Source organism: Chiloscyllium punctatum, chromosome 11, assembly GCF_047496795.1.
Source record: "Chiloscyllium punctatum isolate Juve2018m chromosome 11, sChiPun1.3, whole genome shotgun sequence".
NCBI lineage: Eukaryota > Metazoa > Chordata > Chondrichthyes > Orectolobiformes > Hemiscylliidae > Chiloscyllium > Chiloscyllium punctatum.
In genome coordinates, this window is record NC_092749.1 from 34,777,762 (window position 1) to 34,798,184 (window position 20,423).

Sequence of the window (20,423 nt, forward strand, 5' to 3'; positions counted from 1 at the left end):
GTTTTGGAGTATCAGCTTACTTCCTATAACTGTAATGCTGTCATCAGGCTTAATTAGTTATTGATACTAGTATAAAAAAAATCACACTTGAGACCGTGCTATTATATGATACTTTTAATTCATCACTCAAGTCATCATAAACATTTAACCAATAGTCCCTTATAGTTCAAAATGCTCTCTGCTCACAACAGATGCGGAAGGACACAATCTAGAACACATTTGTACTACTGTTGATCTCAGTGGATTTAAGTACACAAAAAAAAACAGTTGGGGGATTGTGTGAGACTTCACATATCAATAAACCTTATGAAAATTTACTGCCAGCATTTTACCATTTAAACAAACATGTATATTGTAGCCCTTACTGTTTAAGTCGCAGTATTATTGCAAATGCCAGATTGAGATCACAAACTATAAATGGCAAACCAGAGTTATATTGCTAACAATGACAGACTTAGATGAGAACACAAATCTAATGTATTACTTCCTCAGAAGCTTTAATATTATAGTAGAATAGACAAGATATCTAGTGGATTATCAGAATTTTTAAAGACTAGTTCTACTCTAGCATGGAATAACAATAGATAGAGTTTGAGAAGAGAGGAAGTTGCACATGATCTCTAATTTCCTGATTTGGCAACTTTGAAAGTCTGGTTATTATATCAGAAATTATACTATCAATTAAATTATTAATAATAATGTAAATGGATGCATATTAATCTGCAATTGATTCATAAAGAGGCAATAGTAAGCTTATGGTATATCATTAAACTTTAACAACACAGTAGTTACTTAAAATTAGCAAGCCACAATTGGCCCTCTATTAGGAATCCCATAGTAAAAGCCTTTTTTAAATTATATGGAAGTCCCAACCTTGGAATGATAGGTGCTAAAATGGATCACATGGAGAGTGATTATATGAAACGGTGCACATATCTTCACGGATTAGAGTCTATCTCAATGGTTTATGGAATAGTAAGTCGTTTATGCTGAAGTTCTTCATTAAAAATTACTCAATCCTTTTTCAATTAGTTAAGTGAACAATGGCAGTGCACTCTTAAATTTCATATTAATTTCTGTTGTTCTTATATTACTTGGGAGATGTCTCTCAAATGTATTGTCAGCCTACAGATGTGGTAAATAGATTTGTCATTTGCCTAATCATTCATTCGCATCTACTCTCAGGAAGTAACTAGTGTTTCTTCAGAGTAGAATACACTGTAAGACAGCAGGGCCAAGAGTTAAAGCTTGATGACACATTGATCGTCTGTTTGATTACACCTCAACTAAGCAAGATCGACGGGACTCCACAGTTCTAACAATGACCAACTCAACTGTCTAATGTACTTAAAACACCTGAGGACATTATCTTAGAGCAAGGGAGTCACCTAGTTAAGATAGAGATGACAAGGGACAGTGAATCCGTGCAATCCTTTACTGCTGAAGGCTGTAGAGGATATCCATTCAAGGCTAAGCCAGACAGAAATTCAGTCAGAAAGGGACTCAAACATTATGAGGAAAATACAGGAAATGAAGTTGAGGATTGTCAATCAGCTATGATCTCATTGAATGGCTGAGGAGAATTCATGGGTGACATGACCTATTTCTGCTCCTACAGTTTATGGTCTACTGTGTGTGTCTTATTTTCATTTACCTCAGTCAGCTTTGAAATGTAATTTGTAAAATGTTAGGCTATTAGAAGTACCAAGATATTATTTTTCAGGGCAGTTAACTAAATGAATTCTTGATCCATAATTACACATGAGAGTTTCATAGAGACGTACAGCATGGAAACAGACCCTTCAGTCCAACCTGTCCATGCCAACCAGATATCCCAACCCAATCTAGTCCCTCCTGCCAGCACCTGGCCCATATCCCTCGAAACCCTTCCTATTCATATACCCATCCAAATGCCTCTTAAATGTTACAATTGTACCAGCCTCCACCACTGCCTCTGGCAGCTCATTCCATACATGTACCACCCTCTGCGTGAAAATGTTGCCCCTTAGGTCTCTTTTATATCTTTCCCCTCTCACCCTAAACCTATGCCCTCTAGTTCTGGACTCCCCAACCCCAGGGAAAATACTTTGCCTATTTATCCTATCCATGTCCCTTATAATTTTGTAAACCTCTATAAGGTCACCCCTCAGCCCCCGATGCTCCAGGGAAAACAGCCCCAGCCTGCTCAGCCTCTCCCTATAGGTCAAATCCTCCAACCCTGGCAACATCCTTGTAAATCTTTTCTGAACCCTTTCAAGTTTCACAACATCTTTCCGATAGGAAGGAGACCAGAATTGAACGCAATATTCCAACAGTGGCCTAACCAATGTTCTGTACAGCCGCAACATGACCTCCCAACTCCTGTACTCAATACTCTGACCAATAAAGGAAAGCATACCAAACGCCTTCTTCACTATCCTATCTACCTGCGATTCCACTTTCAAGGAGTTATGAACATGCACTCCAAGGTCTCTTTGTTCAGCAACACTCACGAGGACCTTACCATTAAGTATAAAGGTCCTGCTAAGACTTGCTTTCTCAAAATGCAGCACCTCGCATTTATCTGAATTAAACTCCATCTGCCACTTCTCAGCCCATTGGCCCATCTGGTCATAATCCTGTTGTAATCTGAGGTAACCCTCTTCGCTGTCCACTACACCTCCAATTTTGGTGTCGTCTGCAAACTTACTAACTGTACCTCTTATGCTCGCATCCAAATCATTTATGTAAATGACAATAAGTAGAGGACCCAGCACCGATCCTTGTGGCACTCCACTGGTCACAGGCCTCCAGTCTGAAAAACAACCCTCCACCAGCACCCTCTGTCTTCTACCTTTGAGCCAGTTCTGTATCCAAATGGCTAGTTCTCTTTGTATTCCATGAGATCTAACCTTGCTAATCATCTTGGAATGTTTACTGTGTAACATCAGGGATGCACTGTTTTTCGCTGGAGCCAAGAATGCACAGAAGAATTATAAAAAGAAAACAATTATGCAGGCAACTTACACTTGTGATAACAATGCTTAAGTTACAATTTTTTTGTCACAATGTTGATTTACCTAGCCAGCTTCCACCATGTTTTGATTGATCTGTATAACACACAATAATGCATTGTTCTTTAAAATTGAAACTCAGCAGAGAATCCAGTTCTTATAGAATCATAGTCATACAGCATGAAACAAACTCTTCAATCTAACTTGTCCATACCAACCAAGTTTTCCAAACTAAACTGTCCCAGTTGCCTACATTTGGCCAACATAGCCAGTACCTAAAATGCACCTATCCAAATGTCTTTTAATGTTGTAACTGTACCTGCATCTACCACTTCCTCTGGCAATTCATTCCACATACAAACCACCTTCTATGTGAAAACGTTACCCCTCAGGTCCCTTTTGAATTTTTTCTTCTCTGACCTTAAAAATATGCCTGCTTGTTTTGAACGCATCCAACCTCAAGAAAATACCTTTGCTATTCACCTTATCTGCGCCCCTCATGATGTTATAAAACTCTATAAGATTACCCCTCAACCTCCTACGCTCTAGTGAAAAATGTCCCAGCTTATCCAATCTCTTTTTATAACACAATTCTAGGAACATGCTAGCAAATCTTTTTTTAACCTTTTCCAATTTAGTAATATCCTTCCAAAGCAGAGGGACCAGAACTGTACACAGTACTCCCAAGGTGGCCTTACTAACATCCCTGTACAGCCTCAAAATGATGTCCCAACTTTCATACTTTAAATGTTTGGTTCTTTGGGTTCTTCTCAGTCCTTCATGATTTTTCTTTCCAATTCAATCAATCTCTTAAAGCTTAGTAATTTTATTTCTGGGGAAGAACGACTGTAATTCTTTGATCTTATTTTACTAGATCTCCTCTGATATCACTAATAGCTCAAGAACAATGATGTTCCAAGCATCAATTTTATCCTATTTTAAAAGTAAATACTTGTCTCAGTAGAAAGGATGGGAGAGAACATGTTATTTCTGTGTATACCAAAATATGATGTAATGAAAATAGATGAAGACTTGTGTTAAGTTTGTATAGATGTAGGCTGGTATACAGGTCTACACACTTGATCCCCATGTAATTGTAAATTGTTCAGTGTTTGATTATGTGTTCTTGTTGTCTTTTTCCTGTTCTGTGTACTGTTAGTCAAGCAAAGACACAAATGCTAAAAGCAAACATTAAAATTGTGACTGCTGCAGATGTTGTCTAAGCACATGTAAATAAAACTCCAATTTCATACAAAGAAATTAGTTGTGAGTCCTCTCTTCATATTTTTGAGGCACAAAATACAACACTAGCAAGAAGCATTGAGGAAAGGCTGGATACTTCATGACAAAAAGGGAATATCAAACAATCACTCAAGACAACACTCACACATTTTTCCATGACCAGCCGTAATAATTAATTCTCTAATCTTCTGTACTGTGGTTACGAGTAGTTTAGGGACACTGCAGCATAAAGAAAGAGAAATAAAATTTAGAATCAAAAACTAAGTTGTAGCCTTACAACTAGACTATTATCCAAGCCATATATTCTGTATTGTATTTGTTCCAAGTTTAAATTTTTTTCACAAGTTTTACATTTTCTTTTACCCACTACAGCTGGCAAATTTTACAATAGCAGTTTAAATTTTTCACAAACCTCTAGCCATTTTGGCACCACTCAAGACTGTCACGTGACACATGCCAGTTTATCTTTATAATTTAATACAGAAATATTCCCTGCCTTGCAAGCTCTTGATCATGTATTCAGTTCCACTTGCTTAATATGTTATTCATTTTACCAACTGCATTAACAATTAATCACTAAAGTGTCTACAAACTTGCTAAAAGAACTTATGTACATTTCATAACTAAATGGACAAAAATATTAATGAATAATTTAATCAGAACTGAATAATGCTGTACTATAATAAAAGACTTGGAGTAAAGGTTTGCACAAGATACAAAATATTAATAAAATTGTTAACACCAGTTATCTTTGATAGACAACATGTTTTTGAAAATGTTTTTGAATAATTTGCTTACAATCATTACTTTTACTTAAACCGCATAATTAAAATCATAAAACAATAGTGCAGATGTGGAAGGTCATTTGACTTATCTAGTTTATATTTCCAAAGAATTCTTTAGTTTCCCCTGTGACAGAATTTAAATGTGGATTGATTCCAAAAATTTGCTGTCCATTGCTCTACCTTGATGAGTCTTCCAAGAGCTCATCAGCTTTAGAATGAAGAAATGTTTTCTGAGATTTCTATTAAAGTTGACTAGAATCAGTTTTTACCAAACTCTGAAGCATGTGAGCTAAAAAGGAATCTGCCACTGAACTACATCGTGGAGTTGTTCCAGAATGTTTTAGATGAAAACCCACGTGGATTCCAGTGACAAATTTCCTTTAGAATCCCCATGAATCAGAGAACTCTGGTTTGAAGAGGTGTTTATGTTTCTGGATCATTCATTTCAAGGGTCCTAACAAAATGACAGAAGCACAAACCTTGATTGTAGCAGTGTGTTAAGAAGTGCACACCTATTTTCATCAAGCTACCACTCACTCACTTGAGGAAGGAATGAAAGTTAATCCTAGAATTGTCAAAGCATTTCTCAAACTGGACAAAATATTTGGGTAGCATTCCAGTTGCATTGAAACATACGAACATACAAACAAGGGAACAAGAGATCATGCGGTATTCAAACATTCTCTATCATTCAATAAGATCATAGCTGATCTGATTTTAACCTCAACTCCACATTCCTGCACATCCTTGGTAATCTTTCATCCTCTTGATAGTCAAGAATCTATCCATCTCTGATTTGAAAATGCTGAAAGTCTTTTCATCCATTGAAATCTGAGAAAGAGAATTCCAAAGACTCACAATACTCAGAAAGAAAGAAAAATGTCCTTATCTCTTTTTAAGAGGGTACCACCTTAATTTACAACTATGACCCATGGTCCAAAATTCTCCCTCAAGAGGTAATCTACTTTCAAAATCCACCTGGTCAAAACCGCTCAAGATCTTTTATGTTTCAATTAAGTCACGTCTGACACTTTTAAGCTCCAGAGGACACAATCTCACATTTCCTCTTAAGGAAATATTCGGCTAATATCCTCTTCACTATTCATTCTCTCATCTATCTTCATGTCATCAGCAAATTTAGCTACCATAACTTCAGTCCTGTTATCCAAATCATTGAAATAAATAGGAAAGAGTTGAGGCTCCACCACTGACTTCTATGGCATACCATTCATGACATCCTAGCAGCCTGAAAAGGATTCACTTATTCCTACTCTCTGCTTCCTGTTAGCAACCCTAATAACTGTGCATGCCAATATATTACCTCTTACACCATCAGCTTTTATTTTCACCTTTGACGTGGTGCCTTTTCAAATGCCTTCTGGAAATCTAAATACTGAGTCCTCTGGTTCCCCTTAATCTACACCACAAGTTACTTCCTCAAAGAACTCCATTAAATTAGGTTAAACATGATTTCCATTTGACTAAATCATGTCAACTGTGCCCAATTACCTTGAACTTACTCAAGTGCCCTGTCATAATATCCTTAAGAATAATTTCTAACATTTTCCCCATGACAGGTATCAAATTTGATGTCTCCTTGATATGGCTTATTTTTGATGGATGAAATATCATTGCTAGTGAATTCCATTGATCAAAATAAAGTTTAAAGTTATCAGAACTCCTGACAGACAGCTCCCTAACCTCAGCCCTCCAGGCCTTGGTCTCAATACCCTCAACAAAAGATGTCTCTGGCAGTTCACACAATTACTTTGCTTTCTCCCTTTCTTACTTACCCTGCTGACTGCTCCTCCAAGTATGGCTAGATCTCTCCAATTTTAGAGGCAATAGGCTTAGAGTGAAATTACCAGCAGCAATCATGAGAGAGAACAGATTAGAGCAGCAGCTCCTCATCAATTTCATTTATTGTAGTTACAGGGACTCCCATTGATCGCGCCCCCATGCTCTATGGATTTCAAGGGTGAATTCATCCACTATTCTTACGTGTTTTGAGTGCTGGGTCAGTGATTTGTTTTTAACTTTTACTATTGTTCAAGAAGACAACTCACCAGCACATTCTCAAATCAGAATGTGTGGTGCTGGAAAAGCACAGCAGGTCAGGCAACATCTAAGGAGCAGGAGAGTCGATGTTTCGGGCATAAGCCCTTCATCGGGAATGTGAGGCAATAAATGAATAAATGCTGGTTCAGCCAGTGAAGCCCATATCCCATGGATGAAGAAAATGAATTGTTCTCACATAATTTCTACTAATGACTACAGCTGTAAGTTATACAGCAGCAGAGCTTTAACGCATAGCCCACTTCTTCCTTGGATGTGTTCATACATCAGAAGGAGGCTGCCATTTATTACAAATTTAAATAATTCAAATTCCACAGAAATGCAACTTCACATCAATGTTGAAATTTGGTGTTTCACCAGCATAAAAATGACCCGCACCATGTTATAACATTGCTTATATATTTTACAGCTAATCTTACTATGGGCAGAGCCAATAACTCCCAGTAGGTTTTCAGAAACAGAACTTATTTCAGTGAGAGTAGGTACAAGAAAGGGAATTCAAGCTTAATTACGTAGTGTTACATTTGCTTGCTAAAGCAAAAAATGTGTTTCCCACCTACTCTGTAATTCATGTACAGCTGCGTGAATGTATCTGTCACAATGTCTGCTCTCTCACACATTTGACATTTATAAGAATACAGCTAAGTAAAACGTGTGAATATTTGTTATGTGTGCAAAAACATAATTAAACATTTCATGTGTACATTTATATAACTTTCTTACAAAAGGTTGAGTGCCAATCTGCCACAAATCTAATATTATTCACAAACATCACACACGGCATTGGTTTAGAAGGTCTATTGGTGCAGGGTACAAATAGAAGCATGTGTTGTTGTTCAATGCAAACAGGTTCTTTCTGTGGGTGGTTTCCTGTTAATGTTTGCTTTTGTAAAATGTATAATACTTAGAATCATTTCCAATTTTATTTAAACATCTTGACTAATTTGCAGTGATTGGCGTGTTTTAAGGTAAAAGTTATGTTGTTTACAATTTGTAACTGCTGCTTGTTCTCATCTGATGGAAAGTGAGTTCCCACAACAATCTTTGCATTATGCCCTGCTCCCTATTTCCTGGGACCTGCTTTTCCTTAGAACCTGTTCATGGCTTGCCTCTGGTTTTTTGTGACACTACTTCTGACAATATCTCCCAGAATATGTCCAATCAGAGTTGGCAATGCTACCTGCAGACCAATTTACTACATGTCAGTTCCTATGTAACAAGTGTATATAGAATCGGTATTCTATCATTCCTTTCCATGATGTGGTGTAGAGGTGGTTAGGCTGAGGGGCAGTAAATACACCTACACCAGCCCTGCCAACTTCTCAGTGGTAATTAGGGATTAGCAATAACTACTGACCTTGTCAATATGCGTACATCCCATGAACAAGTGAAAAAAATGTTAATTACTGCATGGATCACACTTTGCTTTATGATCTAAAACAAACTATGTTGTAGCCAATAGTATTGGCTCCAAATTTACTGATCACCAAAGAAACACTACATTGTGTCATGTTATGATCACGGATCATAATCCCAGATCACCTATGAACATATTGAACTCTTAACTGCAATAAATAGTCACGGACAAAAAAATGAATGTGAATTTAGACTCAGCGGGTTTTTGGAGAAGATTCCTGGAATTTCATTCTTGAAGGTGTCAATGCTCTGACACAGAATCAAAGGGAGAAGAAGTGCGCTATAAACTGAACTGTAATTGCCTGTGAGTATCTCTGACTATGAACATATTGGGAGAAAATACATCAGACTGACTGAAATACATATTTGCATTTTCCATTTTCATAAATACAGAGACGGGGGTTAAAAATGAAATTCAACTCTGACCTATTGTGTACTGGTGGGTTGGGTTCAAATATTAGTGTGCTGTGAATGTTACAGTCAAAGAACCATCCTTCTCCTGCATTGCAGGCAAATGTTTCTCTTACTCTGTATGCTGGAAGCCAGTCAAAAAGGAAACAGGATAAAAGAAGGACTCTCTTAATCTGAATTCTGGAAGCTGGTTAGCAAGTCAGCTAAAAGGCAAATAGCACAAATGATTTTCAGTTAAACTGTGAAGTCAACTGTTCAACATTCAACATTTCACTATCTACATCTACACGAATGATTCTGAGATTGATCCAAATGTCTCTTAACTTTTATCTTTTTGTGGACTAATTTCTCGTTTCGAGATTGTACATCTGTCTGTATTATTATTTCTTCTCACATTTGATAACTAACACATTCATTCTTTCATTACTGTCAGAAATCTGTTAAATTGGCTCCTTTTAAAACATAGAGAAAGGTACCTCACAAAAGGAGGGATCTTTTTGAATTAACTCTGTTATGGGCATTTCAGGAGGGGTTCACGCTAACCCAAACAGAGAATATGAGCAGGGAGGTCAGAGATCCTTTAGGAGGAGTTACCTGACACTTAAGGATCTGAATTGGCTCACTGAATGTTACCCAGTGGTGTTGTAGGTAGTGATAGCCATGCTGCTACTGCTATGTTGCTCAACTTTATGCTCCATCTACGGCCCAATCCTGGATATTTATAAAATTTCACTCATCAGGTTCAAATATTGTTGATGTTTTGCAGATGGAAATCTTGTTTTGTAGGTTGGAGGCCTGTGACCAGCAGTGTTCCAGAGGGATCTATGCTGGGTCCACTATTATTCGTCATTTACATAAATGATTTGGATGAGAATTTAGGTAGTATGGGTCGTAAGTTTGTGGATGACACTAAGATTGGCGATATAATGGACAGTGAAGAATGTTATCTGGGAATACAGTGAGAACTTGATCAACCAGGCTAGTAGGCAGAGGAATGGAAGATGGAGTTTAATTTAGATGAATGCAAGGCGCTGCATTTTGGGAAAGCAAACCAGGGTAGGACTTACATAGCCACTGGTAGGGCCCTGGGGAGTGTTTTAGAATAAAGAGATCTAGTGATACAGATTCACAGCTCCTTGAAAAAATTGAGTCATAGATAGACTGCATGCTAGCTTTGATTGGTCAGAGCATTGAGTATTGGAGATGGGACATTTGGTTTCAACTGTACAAGATGTTGGTGAGGCCACGTATGGAGTACTGTGTGTAGTTCTCATCACCCTACCATAGAAAGGATATTATTAAACTAGAAATATTGCCGAAACTATTTACTAGAATGCTACCTGGACTAGAAGGTTTGTGTTATAAGAGGAGGTTAGATAGGCTGGGACTCTTCCCTGGAGTGTGGGAAACTGAGAGGTGACCTTATAGAGTTATATAAAACCATAAGAGGCATAGATAAGTTAGATAGCGGTCAGCTTTTCCCTATGGGACAGTAGACAAAAGTAGACAGCATAGATTTATGATGAGAGGGCAGAGATACAAAAGAGTCCAGTGGGGCAATTTTTTCACACAGAGTATGGTGAGTGTCTGGAATAGAACATAGAACATTACAGCACAGTATACAGGGCCTTCGGCCCTCGATGTTGCGCCGATCTATCAAACCAATCTGAAGCCCATCTAACCTACACTATTCCATGTACATCCATATGCTTGTCCAATGACGACTTAAATGTACTTAAAGTTTGCGAATCTACTACCATTGCAGACAAAGCATTCCAGACCCTTACTACTCTCTGAGTAAAGAAACTATCTCTGACATCTGTCCTATATCTATCACCCCTCAATTTAAAGCTATGCCCCCTTGTTCTCGCCGTCACCATACTTGGAAAAAGGCTCTCCCTGTCCACCCTATCTAACCCTCTGATTATGTCTCTATTAAGTTCACCTTTCAACCTTCTTCTAACGAAAACAGCCTCAAGTCCCCCAGCCTTTCCACATAAGACATTACCTCCATACCAGGCAACATCCTTGTAAATCTTCTCTGCACCCTTTCCAAAGCTTCCACATCCTTCGTATAATGCGGTGACCAGAACTGTACACAATACTCCAAGTGCGGCCACACTAGAGTTTTGTACAGCTGCAGCATAACCTCATGGTTCCGGAACTCGATCCCTCTATTAATAAAAGCTAAAACACTGTATGCCTTCTTAACAACCCTGTCAACCTGGGTGGCAACTTTCAAGGATCTGTGTACCTGGACATCGAGATCTCTCTGCTCATAGAGTCATAGAGATGTACAGCACAGAAACAGAGCCTTCGGTCCAACCTGTCCACGCCGACCAGATATCCCAATTACCAAGAATCTTACTATTAGTCCAGTACTTTGCATTCCAGTTACTCCGACCAAAGTGAATCATCTCACACTTGTCCGCATTAAACTCCATTTGCCACCTCTCAGCCCAGCTCTGCAGCTGATCTATGTCTCTCTGTAACCTACAACATCCTTTGTCACTATCCACAACTCCACTGACCTTAGTGTTGTCGGCAAATTTACTAACCCACCCTTCTACTCCCTCATCCAGATCGTTCATAAAAATGACGAACAGCAGTGGACCCAACACCGACCCTTGTGGAACACCACTAGTAACTGGACTCCAGGATGAACATTTCCCATCAACCACCACCCTCTGTCTTCTTTCAGCAAGCCAATTACTGATCCAAACTGCTATGTCTCCCACAATCCCATTCCTCCGCATTTTGTACAATAGTCTACAGTGGGGAACCTTATCGAACACCTTGCTGAAATCCATATACACCAAATCAACCAGTTTACTCTCATCTGGGCTAACAGAGGTAATAGTGGAAACAAGTATAATTTTGTCATTTAAGAAACATTTAGAGAGGTACATTGATGAGATAGGTATGGAAGGATATGGACCAAACACAGGCAAATGAGACTATTTTAAATTGTTCAAACTGGGCAGCTTGGGCAAGTTGAGCCGAAGAGCCTATTGTCATGCTCTATGACTGTAAATAAGCAACTTAGTGGGGCTCCAAATAAGAGATCAGGAGTTCAACTTGGGATCCAATATGACATTAAAATGAGAGAAGAGTGGTTTAATCTTAAAGAGTTGTCAGAGAAATAGAGTCACTGTCTAGGGAATGAATTTTGGATTGATTAAAAACAATGGCTTTGATTCATTCAATAGTCAACTGGAGGAAATTTCTGTTCATGCAGTGCAGGATGTCAGATATAGTTTGCTATTCAGCAACAGTGGAGTGGTAAAGAAAGATAATAGAAACATAGAAACATAAAAGATAGGAGCATGAGGAGGCCATTCAGCCCTTTGAGCCTACTCTGCCATTCATCACGATCATGGTTGATCGTCCAACTCAATAGCCTAATCCTGCTTTCTCCCCACTTGATCCCATTCGCCCCAAGTGTTATATCTAACTGCCTCTTGAATACATTCAATGTTTTGGCATCAACTACTTCATGTGGTAATGAATTCCATAGGTTCACCACTCTTTAGGTGAAGAAATGTTTCCTCATCTCCATCCTAAATGGTCTACCCCAAATCCTCAGACTGTGACTCCTGATTCTGGACAAACCCACCGTTGGGAACATCCTCTCTGCATATCCCATATTTAGTCCTGTTAGAATTTTATAAGCCTCTAGAGATCCCCCAATTCATTTGAACTCCAGCCAAAAACAATCATAACCTAATCAATCTCACTTCAAACATCAGTCCCACCATCCCTGAAATCAGTCAGGTTAACCTTCGCTGCACTCCCTCGAGAGCAAGAGCATCCTTCCTCAGAAAAGGAGATCAAAACTGTACACAATATTCTAGGTGTGGCCTCACCAAGGCCCTGTATAACTGCAACAAGACATTCCTGCTCTTGTACTAAATAGGACTGGGTGTCATCAGTGTGTGTGTAAAAACTGTGGCTATGCTTTGGATTTGTGTACAATAAGACTGAGGGTCAGATTTTAGATGAAAAATAGAAAGGGACCAAGGATAGATCCTTTGGGAACACCAAAGACAGTGATGCAAAACTGGGAAAGGGAACACCCCAAGTGATTCATGGGCTATAATTAGATAAATGAGAATGGAACCACGTAGGCACAAACTTGTACAGCTGGAAAACAATGGAGAGAAATTGGATGTGGACGATGTGTTTCAATTATATTAAAGGTTTCACAGAAGTCAAGAAGGACAAGGAGAGAAAGGTTACCTTTTTCATTGTCACACAGTATAACATTTGTGACCTCAGAAAGAGCTGTTTTGGTATTGTTTCTCAAATTGATCAAAGATTTTGGACCTACTGCACATGAAAAAATTAAATTTGTTCAAGGAAAACATACTTTTGTCTTTCTCCTTTCTCTCCTTGTCCTTCTTGACTTCTGTGAAACCTTTAATATGATTGAAACACATTGTCCACATCCAACTTCTCTCCATCATTTCCAGCTGTACAAGATTGTGCCTACATGCTTCCATTCTCATTTATCTAATTATAGCCCATGAATCACTTGGGGTGTTCCTTTTCCTACTTCTGCATCACTGTCTTTGGTGTTCCCAAAGGATCAATCCTTGGTCCCTTTCTATTTTTCATCTAAAACCTGACCCTCAGTCTTTTGTACACAAATCCAAAGCATAGCTACAGTTTTCATTTTACTATCATGTCCTTGAGACCCCACAAAGCATTAGCAACACGAGCATTTAGCAAACTAAGAGTTGGAAGGTTTGTCTTGGCACATATGCCTAGTATTATTTAGATTACATCACCATTTATCAGTGGTTAAGCCAAAGGAATTCAGAAGTGTGGTTTGTAGGCAATGACAGTTAGTTATTTCATGGATTGAGATTAATGATGAAAAATGCCACCTGCTTTTCAGCATGTCAATTTCCTCAATGCCTTACCAATTCAGAAACTGATCTGACAAAACTGCAGTTGCAGAAAACTGGCAAACAGCACTATTGACACTAGAGGTATTCTGTGATTATGTTCAGATCATCAATGACTCATACAAGGTGTCACTGATGTAACAACAAATCTCCATCAATTGATGGCAAACAGCTGTCAATTTAATTCAATGGGAAAGTTGAAGCAAAACTGTGTACAATTCCAGAGGTGGCCTCACCATTGTAGTAAGACTTCCTCACTCTTTACAACAAGTCCTCTTGTTATAATAGCTAACATACCATTTTCTTTCCAATGCTGGTGTGTTAACTCTTCTTATTTGAGTACAAGAACACAAGGAAAGGAGGGGGTGTAATTTACTCAGGACAGAGTGTACTGCATCATCCTGGCATGCTGTTCACTGATCAGTTGGAGCAGGCAATGAAATGATGTGCTGGGTGATAAGGAACTGTAAAAATGGGAGCAGTCTTCTGAGGAGAAGGAGGAGGATCATGACATTGAAGAGGAGGAAGTTATCCTTGTGCATGACAGCACATGGTACCACGGTACTAAGAATTTGGTACTAAGCCAGACGGAACTCAATTGACACCTGGTTCTAACAGATGAGAGCTGAAAATTCTCCCCAAGCTGCTTGAGAAAAGTGCACAAGATGCAGTGGAGTAATCTCAAGGTTGAGATGGGACTTAGTGAACATTTTGCCTAGCTCTACTACTTATCTTGCCACAATGCATTTCACTCAAAGCCTGGCAAGAGTCCACCATGGTGCTATTAAAATACATAACATATAATTTGAATTTTTTTGGAACTTGGATTTTAAAAATGATAGATAGGTTTTAGTTAGCTCTGTGAAGGTAATTTTTTTAAATGATTAGAAAGCAATTTCATCTAAATACACCATTTCTAAGAAGACATTTGACTTCAGTCAACTGCCGAGCGAGCCCTTGTGATGTTAATGGATAAAATGTTTACACTGTTTATCTCTGTACGAGTTCCTCAGGGCATTGCTCTAGGCCCAGCCACCTTCAGTTATTTCATTAACAACCTTTTCTCCATCCTAAGGTCAGAAGTGGGGATGTTCCCTGATGATTGCACACTATTCAGCACTATTCACCTCTCCTCAGATACTGAGCAATCTATGTTCAAATGCAATAAGATCTGGACAATATCCAAACTTGGATTGACAAGTGGCAAATAATATTCACACCAGAGAAATGCCACAAAATGACCATCTCCAATAAGAAACAATCCAACCACTACCACCTGACATTAGATACTGTTACCATTATTAATCCTCCACTATCAATATCCTGGGAGCTACTATTGACCAGAAACTTAACTGGACTTGCCACATAAACACAATAGCTACAAGAACAGGTCAGAGACTAGGAAGTAAGTAAATCACCTCCTGACTCCCCAAAGCCTGTTCACCATCTACAAGGCACAAGTCAGGAATGTGATGAAATGCTCCCGATTTGCCTGGATGGGTGTAGCCCAAAATAAATGCAAGAAGCTTGACACCATCTAGGATAAAGCAGCCCACCTGATTGACACTACATCCACAAGCATCCACTTCCTCCTTACCAATGCTCAGTAGAAGCAATATGTACTATCTACAAGATGCACTGCAGAAATTCACCAAAGATCCTCAGATACCACCTTCTAAACCCACAAAAACTTCCATCTAGAAGGTCAAGGGCAATGGTTGCATGGGAACACCATCATCTGCAAGATGCATTTCAAGCCACTCACCATCCCTCAACTTGACTTGGAAATATAATGCTGTTCCTTCACTGTCCTGGAATTCCCTTCCTAATAGCATTACAGGTCTACTTACAACACATGAACTGCAGCAGTTCAAGAAGGCAGCTCACCACACCTTCTCAAGGGCAACTAAGGACAGGCAATGAATGCTGGCTTGCCAGAGATGTCTTACAAATGAATAAATAATAATTCCTCTCGGGACTCTGCTACATTGGATCTTTGGTGACTGCCATAAGCTTCTATTTTTTGACTTAAACCTAACCTTTCAACACATGACATTCAGGGTTGTCCAATCATGGTCCCATGATTTTCTTTATGGGAACATATTTACCTTGTACTCTCCCTATTTCCTCCTTGAATGTTTTTCACTGATCTTCCAGTTTTCTCTGCAAATAGCCACTCCCAGGCTACTTTGGCCAAAGCATATCTTCATAAATTTGGCTTTTCTCCAGCTTAAAACTTTTATTTTCAGACCATTTTTATCCTTTTCCATAACTATCCTAAATCTAATTGAGTTTTGGTCACTATCTCCAAAGTGGTCCCTGTTACAATGTAGAGGTCGAACACCGCTGCTAATTAAAACCAAAGCACCCAGAAAAGCTCACTTTGCCTCGTAATCTGTTAAAAGTATGAGTGAGTGAAAGAAAACCCCTGATTTTCACTGTTTAAAGGAAAAAAATAACAATTTATTTTCCTAAATCTAACAGTGAACACGAAATAAAAATTAGTAATAAATCCAAGCGTCCTTTTTGTTAAATAATCAGCATCTGACCCCAACTTACTCTATAAAATACTGCTCCAATAACACAATTATTCAACATTAAATCAATTTAATCTCTCAAAGTCCATATAGTCTCTTACGTTGTCTTCCTTCCAGTCTTCTGAATCTGTTTTTTCCTTCCATCCTTCGAATTCTGCTGTCTTCTTCCTGGGTTGTCTTCTTACTTCTTTACTGTTTTTATTGGAAAAAGTACTAATGATAGATAGTGCCTTCTGATATTTCTCTGAGAGTGAAATGTTTATTTCTTCTGATGACAGTTGCTCTCTGGCCCGATGGGCAGTTAGCTCTCATCAATTTTCACAATGCTCTTCCTTTTTACACTCCCAAGACTTGTATCCTCTCCTTGATCTGATGTTGTCAATACAATCAAAATGCAAATTCAATTGGTTTTTGGTGTTCTGGGCATAATTTAAATTAGTTGGTTAAATTAAAATTCGGTGTCTCAACATCAAACTACAATCCCAACTTGCTTATTACATATTATTAATTCTCAATATTCTCTGCACCTGTCAGCGAGACACAGACAATGTGCTGTCAAAACTCACTCAGCTCAGAAAAAACACTTTGTTTCGTAAAGGGCCTTGCATTCTTTTCAATATCGTAATAGTCCCCTACTGACCATTACACCCAAAACTGCACTCTACCTTCTTTGGTTTTCTACCTACAAGCTAAAATGGTTCTCCTCGATTTAATTTCAGAGTTATGTTGCCTCCTTACCTTGCACACTGAAACTATCCAGTTAATATTTAGATAGTTAAAAATCTTCTTGGAGATTTTTACTGCCTGATTATTCTTGGAGCTGTCTGAAGTTTGATTACATATTTGTTCCTCAATCTCTCCCTTACTGGAGGCCTAGTATGCACATTCAACAGTGTTTTGTGTGCTTCATTTCCATCCATATGGCTTCCTCATTCAGTAATCCTTCCAAGATATTATCCTTCCTCACTGAATCAATTCCTTCATAAATATTGGAAACCCAACTTCTTTTTCTATCACTTTCTATCTTGTCTGAATACCATATACCACAAATTCCGAGCTGCTAATTCTTCTCAACTTTTAACCAAGTCTTGTCCGTAGCTACTGTAGGACTGTCATGGACCTCATCTCCTGAGGAGAGCTCCCCTCCATAATTTCCCACTGCATAGTCCTCCAACTCCACAACAATCTGCTTCTACCTCCTTCCCAAATGCCAAAACAGGACTGCCCTGGTAGACCCATAGTTTCAGCTATTCCTGTCCCACTAAACTTATTTCTTACAATTTTGATGCTATTTCCCTCCCTCATTCAGACTCTTCTTACTTACATTCACTTCCTACACTCTATGTTAGTTTCATAATTTCCAGTTTTGTGGTCCTAGCTGCCTCCTTTTTGCCATGGATATTCAATCCCTCTGCACATCCATCCGCCATCAGGATGGTGTGAAGGCTCTCTGCTTCTTCCTTGAAAAGAGGTCTGTACAATGTACATCCACCACCATGCTCTTTGCCTGATTGGGCTTCTTCTTACTTTGAACAACTACTCCTTTAACTCATTTTATTTTCTCCAAGTCAAAGGAGTGCCCACGGGTACCCATTTGACTCCCAGCTATGTATGTCTGTGTGTGAGATATGTGGAACATTTCTTGTTCTAGTCCTACTTGGGCTCCTGTCCACAACTCTTTCACCAATACATCAATGATGTCTTCAGTTGAGCTTCCAGCTCTCTTTCGGAACTGGAAAAATTAATCAGTTTTACTTCCAATTTCTATCCTTTTTTCACCTTCACCTGGTCCACGTCTAACTTTTCCCTTCCATTCCTTAACTGAAAATTTCCATTTCTGAGGATAGGCTGTCGATCAATATCCATTATGAGTCCTTCGACTCCCACAGTTACCTCGACTACATCTCCTCACACCGTCCTTCGTGCGAGAATTCTACTGCAGCCTCCCAGATTCTCAGTCTCCATTGTATCTGTTCTGATGATAAAGCCAGGATGCTTCTGACATATCATCCTTTTTTCTTAACTGAGGACTCCACCCCCCATTGTGGTTGACGGGGCCTTCTGACCCAACTCCTGCACTTCTGCCCTACCCTTTCCCCTCCTTCCCAGTTCCGATTTTCCTTACTTTCTGCCTCACTAGTCTCCACATTGAAAAGATCATCCACCAGTATTTCCGCCGCCTCCAACAGAATGACACTACCAACCACATTGTCATTTCACCACTAAGGTCAGTGTTCCACAGGGACTGTTCTCTCCGTGACACTATGGCCCACTCCTCCACCACTTATAGAGTTTCCTCACTCCACTATGGCACCTTCCCATGCAATCACAGAATGTGTAACACTTGCACATTCACTTCCTCTCTCCTCATTTCCCAAACGCACTTTCCAGGTGAAATAGGGCTGTACTTAAATTTCTTTCAATTTAGACTATTCACTGTTCACAATGCAGTCTCCTTTACATTGACAAGACCAAATGCAAACCAGGTGGCCATTTTGCAGAAACACCTCTCTGTCTTCAGGAATGACCCTGACTTTCTAGTTGCTTGCCATGTCAATAAACTATCCTCCACTCATGCTAATACTTCTGATCAGCATTTGCTGCTAAGTTCCAATGAAGCACAAAGCAGCTTGAGAAACAACATAATATTTTCCATTTAGCCACTTGACAACCTTGCGGTCCCTATATTGACTTTAATTACTTCTGAAACTGATAACAGTATGTTGGTTCTGCATTCTCCTGATATTCTCCACACTGTCACACCACACCTGCCCCACCCACCACAGCCTTGACTTGCGTCTTGTTCAGTTTGCACATAGTGGAGAGGACTAATTCTCTCCTGTCATATCTTAATGGGGGTTAAAAACTGGTCCCATTTTATAGAATTTCATTAAAAGAGTGACTTGGAATCATTGAGATATACAGCACGGAAACAGACCCTTCGGTCTAACTCATCCATGCCGACTAGATATCCCAACCCAATCTAGTCCAACCAGCCAGTTCCTGGCCCATATCCCTCCAAACACTTCCTATTTATATATCCATCAGATGCCTTTTAAATATTGCAATCATACCAGCCTCCACCACTTTCTCTGGCAGCTCATTCCATACATGTACCACCCTCTGCGTGAAAAGGTTGCCCCTTTTGGTTCCCTTTTATATCTTTCCCCTCTCACCCTAAACCTATGCCCTCTAGTTCTGGACTCCCCCACCCCAGGGAAGACACTTTGTCTATTTATCCTATTCTTGTCCCTCATGATTTTGTAAACCTCTACAAGATCACCCCTCAGCCTCCCACATTCCAGCTTGTTCAACCTCTCCCTACAGCTCAAATCCTCCACCTGGCAACATGCTTGTAAATCTTTTCTGAACCCTTTCAATTTTCATAACATCTTTCCGATAGGAAGGAAACCAGAATTGCACACAATATTCCAAAAGTGACCTAACCAATGTCCAGCTGCAACATGACCTCCCAACTCCTGTACTCAGTACTCTGACCAATAAAGGAAGGCATACCAAACATCTTCTTCACTATCCTATCTACCCTCGATTCCACTTTCAAGGAGCACTCCAAGGTCTCTTTGTTCAGCAACACTCCCCAGGACCTTACCATTAAGTATATAAGTCACGCTAAGATTTGCTTTTCCAAAATGCAGCACCTCACATTTATCTAAATTAAAGTCTGTCTGCCACTTCTCACCCCATTGGCCAATCTGGTCCAGATCCCATTTTACTCTGAGGTTACCTTCTTCACTGTCCACTAAAACTCCAATTTTGGTGTCATCTGCAAACTTACTAACAATACCTCTTATGCTCACATCCAAACCATTTACATAAATGACGAAAAAAAGTGGACCCAGCACCAATCCTTGTGGCGCTCCACTGGTCACAGGCCTCCAGTCTGAAAAACAACCCTCCACAACCATCCTCTGTCTTCTACCTTTGAGCCAGTTCTGTATCCAAATGGCTAGTTCTCCCTGTATTCCATGAGATCTAACCTTGCTAACCAGTCTCCCATAGGGAACCTTGTCAAACACCTTACTGAAGTCCATA

General features: G+C 39.3%; 1 long non-coding RNA gene across 1 annotated transcript in view; it reads right to left on the reverse strand.

Moving 5' to 3' along the window:
- LOC140482885 (uncharacterized) overlaps window positions 1–20,423 on the reverse strand; it is a 38,419-nt gene that overhangs the window by 13,826 nt on the left and 4,170 nt on the right. Inside the window, exons 2-3 of the long non-coding RNA XR_011961803.1 lie at window positions 16,472–16,562; window positions 4,381–4,454 (exon numbers count right to left, since the gene is read on the reverse strand). This is a non-coding gene — a long non-coding RNA (uncharacterized lncRNA). The remainder of the gene's footprint in view (window positions 1–4,380; window positions 4,455–16,471; window positions 16,563–20,423) is intronic.